This window comes from Alosa sapidissima, chromosome 23 (genome assembly GCF_018492685.1).
Source record: "Alosa sapidissima isolate fAloSap1 chromosome 23, fAloSap1.pri, whole genome shotgun sequence".
Taxonomy (NCBI): Eukaryota; Metazoa; Chordata; class Actinopteri; order Clupeiformes; family Clupeidae; genus Alosa; species Alosa sapidissima.
The window spans coordinates 28703196-28708195 of record NC_055979.1 but is presented as its reverse complement, the minus strand read 5'-3'; the positions used below and the strand labels follow the sequence as shown (position 1 = coordinate 28708195).

At 52.8% G+C, this 5000-nt stretch overlaps 1 protein-coding gene across 1 annotated transcript in view; it reads left to right on the top strand.

The window, feature by feature from the left end:
• The window catches only part of wipf1b (WAS/WASL interacting protein family, member 1b), a 17614-nt gene that overhangs the window by 3488 nt on the left and 9126 nt on the right, over positions 1–5000 (top strand).

Here is a 5000-nt window from a genome sequence, read left to right as displayed (position 1 = left end):
CAAATACCAACAGGGTCACGAGGAAGATCTACATACCCTTTTAATGGCTTGAGAGGGCGGCTGTGGCTACGAGGTTCGTGGCCAAATTGACCTTATAAAACCTTGCAAATGTGCAAGTCGATGCCCATGAGGCCGCCATGCATATGTCGGAAAGTGGGACTCCGCGTAGTACTGCCCATGACGCAGCCACACTCCGAGTCGAGTAACCATGAATGCGAGGTGGAACCGGTAAGCCCCTATCAGAGTAGGCATAGCTGATGGCGATCCACTTGGATAGCCGCGCATGTCCAGTGTGGCAGATGAATAATGTGGAGGGCAGCGGTCTGTTCAATATAGGCTTTCAATACTCGGACTGGGCATAGAAGAATGTCACCTTGCCCCGGTTCCTCCCCCTGGGCTGGGGGCTCGAATGCTCCCAGACTGAGCGGCTGGTTAGCATACGTTGCAGAGAAGGTTTTGGGTAAAAATGCCGGGTTCGGCCACAGGGTCACCCCTGTGCCATCGGAACTCCATTGTAGGCACTCCCGGCTGACAGACAGCGCGTGTAGCTCCCCCACTCTCTTCGCCGATGACATGGCTAGGAGAAAAGCCGTCTTCAAAGACAACCATTTTAATCCTGACCTCCCCAGAGGTTCGAACGGGTGCCGACACAGTGCCTTCAGCACCAGCGGCAAGTCCCAGGAAGGTATTATCCTTCTTTGAGGGGGCCTCAGTCGCTGAGCACCCTTGAGAAAACGGGTCACCAAACTATGAGATCCCACTGTAACTCCCTCTACCTTGTTATGCCTAGCTGATATTGCAGCTACATACACCTTGATGGCAGGAGCTGCTGGGGCCACCCATGCGGCAGCGCATCCTGGCCCAAGGGGCTTGTTGACTCCCTGAGTGAGAACCAGAGGGGGTAGTGTGTTGTGGCTTGAGAGGCGAAAAGATCCACCTCCGCTCTGCCATATTGGTGCCAGATGGCGTGCACCACTTCTAGGTTCAGCCTCCATTCCCCTGGATCGGGGTGTTGCCTGGACAAGAAGTCCGCCGTGACATTCCGTGTGCCTGAGATGTGCATTGCCCTCAGGCTCAATAGCTGAGGGTAGGCCCATGAGAGTAGCTGCTGAATCAGCCTCAGGGTCGCTAGAGACCTTGTGTTCCCCTGGTGGTTGATATGGTAAACCACTGACATGTTGTCTGTCCTTACAAGGACATGTCTCCCTGCTAAGACTGGCAGGAAATGCTCGAGAGCAAGAGCGACTGCCTGAAGCTCCAACACATTTATGTGTTGTTCCCTCTGTCGAGGGTCCCATGTGCCTTGGGCAGTTCTGCACTGCCAAACAGCCCCCCATCCGGCCAGGGATGCTACCACTTATCTGTGAGAAGGTATGATCCCTAAACGAACCCCGGCAGTCAGGAACGAACGCTCCTTCCATGGCTGTAACCCTTTTAGGCAACTGGCGGTAACAGTCACCAGTCTGTGCCTGTGGTGCTTTGGATGCAACCCTAGCCTGTTCATCCATATTTGGAGAGGCCTCAAAGAAAGGAGGCCCAGGGGGACGACGGAAGAAGCTGCCGTAAGCATGCCCAACAGCGCCTGGAAGGACCTGAGCGTCAGAGCTCGGCCTCTCCTGAATCGCACTATGCGGAGGAGAATCTCGCCTACCCTCCTCTGAGATGGGGTCGCCCTCATTGTCTGCGAGTCCAGTTCGATTCCAATGAACACCATCTGCTGGCTGGGGACTAGGGAGCTCTTCCCGAAATTCACAGTTAGCCCTAGCCTGGTGACATGAGCGACTAGCAGGGCTGAGTCCTTTAATGCCTCTGCCCTTGTCTGGGAACAGAGAAGCCAATCGTCTAGGTAAGGAAGGATGCGCATACCTCATGAAGCGGAGCCAGGGCTGCTGCAGCAAATCTTGTGAAGGTCCGGGGGGCCAGAGAGATTCCGATGGCAGGACCCGGAACTGGTAAGACCTCCCCTCGAAAGCGAAGCGGAGGAATTGCCTGTGGTGAAGTGCAATTGGAATATGAAAATATGCATCTTTCAGATCTATGGTTGTAAACCAGACGTCTTGCTTGACGCTTTGTAATACCTCTGCTGTGTGAAGCATATGGAATTTGAATACCTTTAGATGGCTGTTCAACGGCCTTAGATCCAGTATGGGGCGAAGTCCACCCCCCTTCTTTGGAATTATAAAATATGTGGAATAGAACCCACTGTCTTGTGATGGTGGCCCTAGTTGCTCGATGGCCCCCTTTTCCAGGAGGGCCCGAACCTCCTGGCGTAGGGTCAGAGCCTTGCCCTGGTCCTTCATCACAGTCATTTTGACCCCTTGAAACCTCGGCGGTCGGTGCTTGAACTGGATGGTGTACCCTTTTGACAGGGTTGACACTACCCAGGGGTCTGCTGTATTCACTTCCAGTAACTGAGCTGTTCTCTGGTGAAGCGTCCGACCGCCGGCCTGTAGACGTCACCGTCTACCTCCTCGCCCCCTCCTACTCCGAAAGGGGCAATATTCAGGCGTGCGCCGTTCCCTGTGAGAGGGCTGGTTGTCAGCAGGCCGGCGAAACCGCTCTGGCCTTGTTGACCCCTGTGCAAAGGTCCGCCTTATTGGCTGAAGAGTATCACCCGCCGTAGTGGGCCTCTGTCCCCGAACGGATGCACGGTGCAGGCTAGCAAACTGCTGCCTGGTTTGCGTTACCTGTAGGCTGCGTTCGAGCGTTTGCTGTGCGGCAGGCCCAAAGAGTTGTCCAGGAACCACCGTGAGACAACGAAGGGCTTTCCTGCAGGGCTCAGACAATGGTGACTGAGCCAGCCATATCTGTCGCCGTGTCAGGGTCAGGGACGACATTAGTCTCCCCAGTTCCCTTGTCATGTACCCAAATGCTTACAGTGAGGCCTCACTCAGCACTCCTGCCGACTGGTCTGCTCCAGAGGACTGGAGGGTCTGTGACAGGGACAGTATAAGGTGCGACATTGAGTTGCCTATGCGCGCAACCCGCGCCGCTGAGTCATAGCTCTTCCCAATAAGCTCGTCAGTCAGGCGACACTGTGGCCGGGGACAACGTGCATCTGGCCTTAATGCCTCATCAGGTCCAGCCCATGACTGGCTGCATCCTGCATACTAGCCAGGGTTGTGCAGTCGCTGGGGAGATGGGAGAAACGTCTGGGGTCAGCCCAGCATCTCTGTAACTCCTCAATGAAAGGAGCTGAAGGAGGCACGCTAAAAGATGCAGTAGAAGGGGCCTACCTGCGCTGGTGCTGCATCTAAGCCCAGGCGTGCCAGCGCCATCTTCACAGCGGGTTTGATCGCTGATGTGTGGCTAGCAGCTGAGCCCTTCTGTGAGCTGTGTCCAGAAGCATCCTGGGTGTACGAGCCATAAGACTCTACATCTCCCAGATCATCCGCCCACTCATCAACCGTCGGTAGGCTCTCCGAGGCCCTGATAGAGAGCACATCCTCCTCTCGGGCACCCCCAGCTGGGGACAGCACAGGGGGCTGCTCTGATGAAAACCTTGAAGCGGCTGCTGCGTGATCGCCAGCAGGCTGTGCTCCCCTTGTAGATTAAGGAGCATCGCTTTAATCTGAGCGAACTCCGAAGCCATGTCTTCTACCTTCTGGTTTAAGGGTCTGGCCTAGGGAGTTTAAGCCTCCTCCCAGCCTCCCATGTGTCTGCTCTGCGTTTCCGCGCTTTTGGGGACCCTATGTGGCTCCTTGCAGGGGGTGGTTGGGAGTTTAACCCCCATTCTAGTTGGGCTAGCCTAGCAGTCCTTGCAGCTATGCTCAGGCAACTGCAATTCATGCAAGCCTGGTCTGTCAAACCCTGCCTTAAGTGTTCCATGCCCAGACAGCTTGGACACTTATCGTGGCCATCCTCCGGTTCCAGAGGGGCCCGGCAGTCTACACAAATCATAAACGTGCCTCAAACAATAGCTTAATTCACAAATTAACATGCCTCAAACAATAGCTTCATTCACAACTTAACATGCCTCAAACAATAGCTTCATTCACAACTTAACATGCCTCAAACAATAGCTTAATTCACAACTTAACATGCCTCAAACAATAGCTTCATTCACAAATTAACAGTTGGCCTGTACTACCAACAACAACAAATCAGGGAGGCTATCAAATGCAGTAGGCTAAACAAATATGCCCAAATAAGGAGTGAACACACGCTCACCTCGCCGCCTTAGTTTATAAATAAGAAACAGAAGAGAGCGTTTGAAAACGCGAACAACAATCTCATAAACGTGAAATTAGCACTTCCAATACAAAAGCGGAATTCGCTTGAATGCTAACTTACTTAGGAAGACGTTGCGGAAAACACAAGATCCGTCATTAACTCAAGAAGCCCGCGAGACCGCGAAAGCATTTCATTAAACAAAAATGTATTTAAGGCACCCTGAATCGCTTAGAAGAAAAAACACCCAAACGATTCCACGTAGGCCTAGTTGCCGCAGTAGAGCGAGCTCACTCGTAACGGCATCAATAAAGAAAAGTGTACTTACCGATCATAATAGAAAGTCACGTAGACAAATCGCTGTCTTATAAGAGGGCGAGAAAATCGCAGCTCCAACTGTACAGTTTGAAAAGACTCCAGCGTTCGTCCACGAAAATATGCTAACACTCTAAACAACCTGCTTCCACACGAGAAGATTTCAAGAGGTCACTTCCGGGGTGAGCGCACCTTAAGTACCGGGGCGGGGTCATGCGTCACCCCATGTCATGAGTGACTTTGTTGATATAAACACTTGACCTGCACGTGCATGTGATGGAAATCCAGGTGCTGAAAGCACCGCCTCTGGTGGTCAGTAGAAATGAAATAGAACTGGAATATTCATTAGCCGTAGATGTAGGCTTACACTTCACAGTGTTTCCATAATACTCCTCTGAATGAGGATGCTCTGTTTACGCAGTCAAGTCTCTACCTGTGCAGTGATGAGCTTGAAGATGCTGTGTGTGAGCTTTCTAGTGACCGAGCACTGTGCAGCCTTTTCTTGCCTCAGTAGT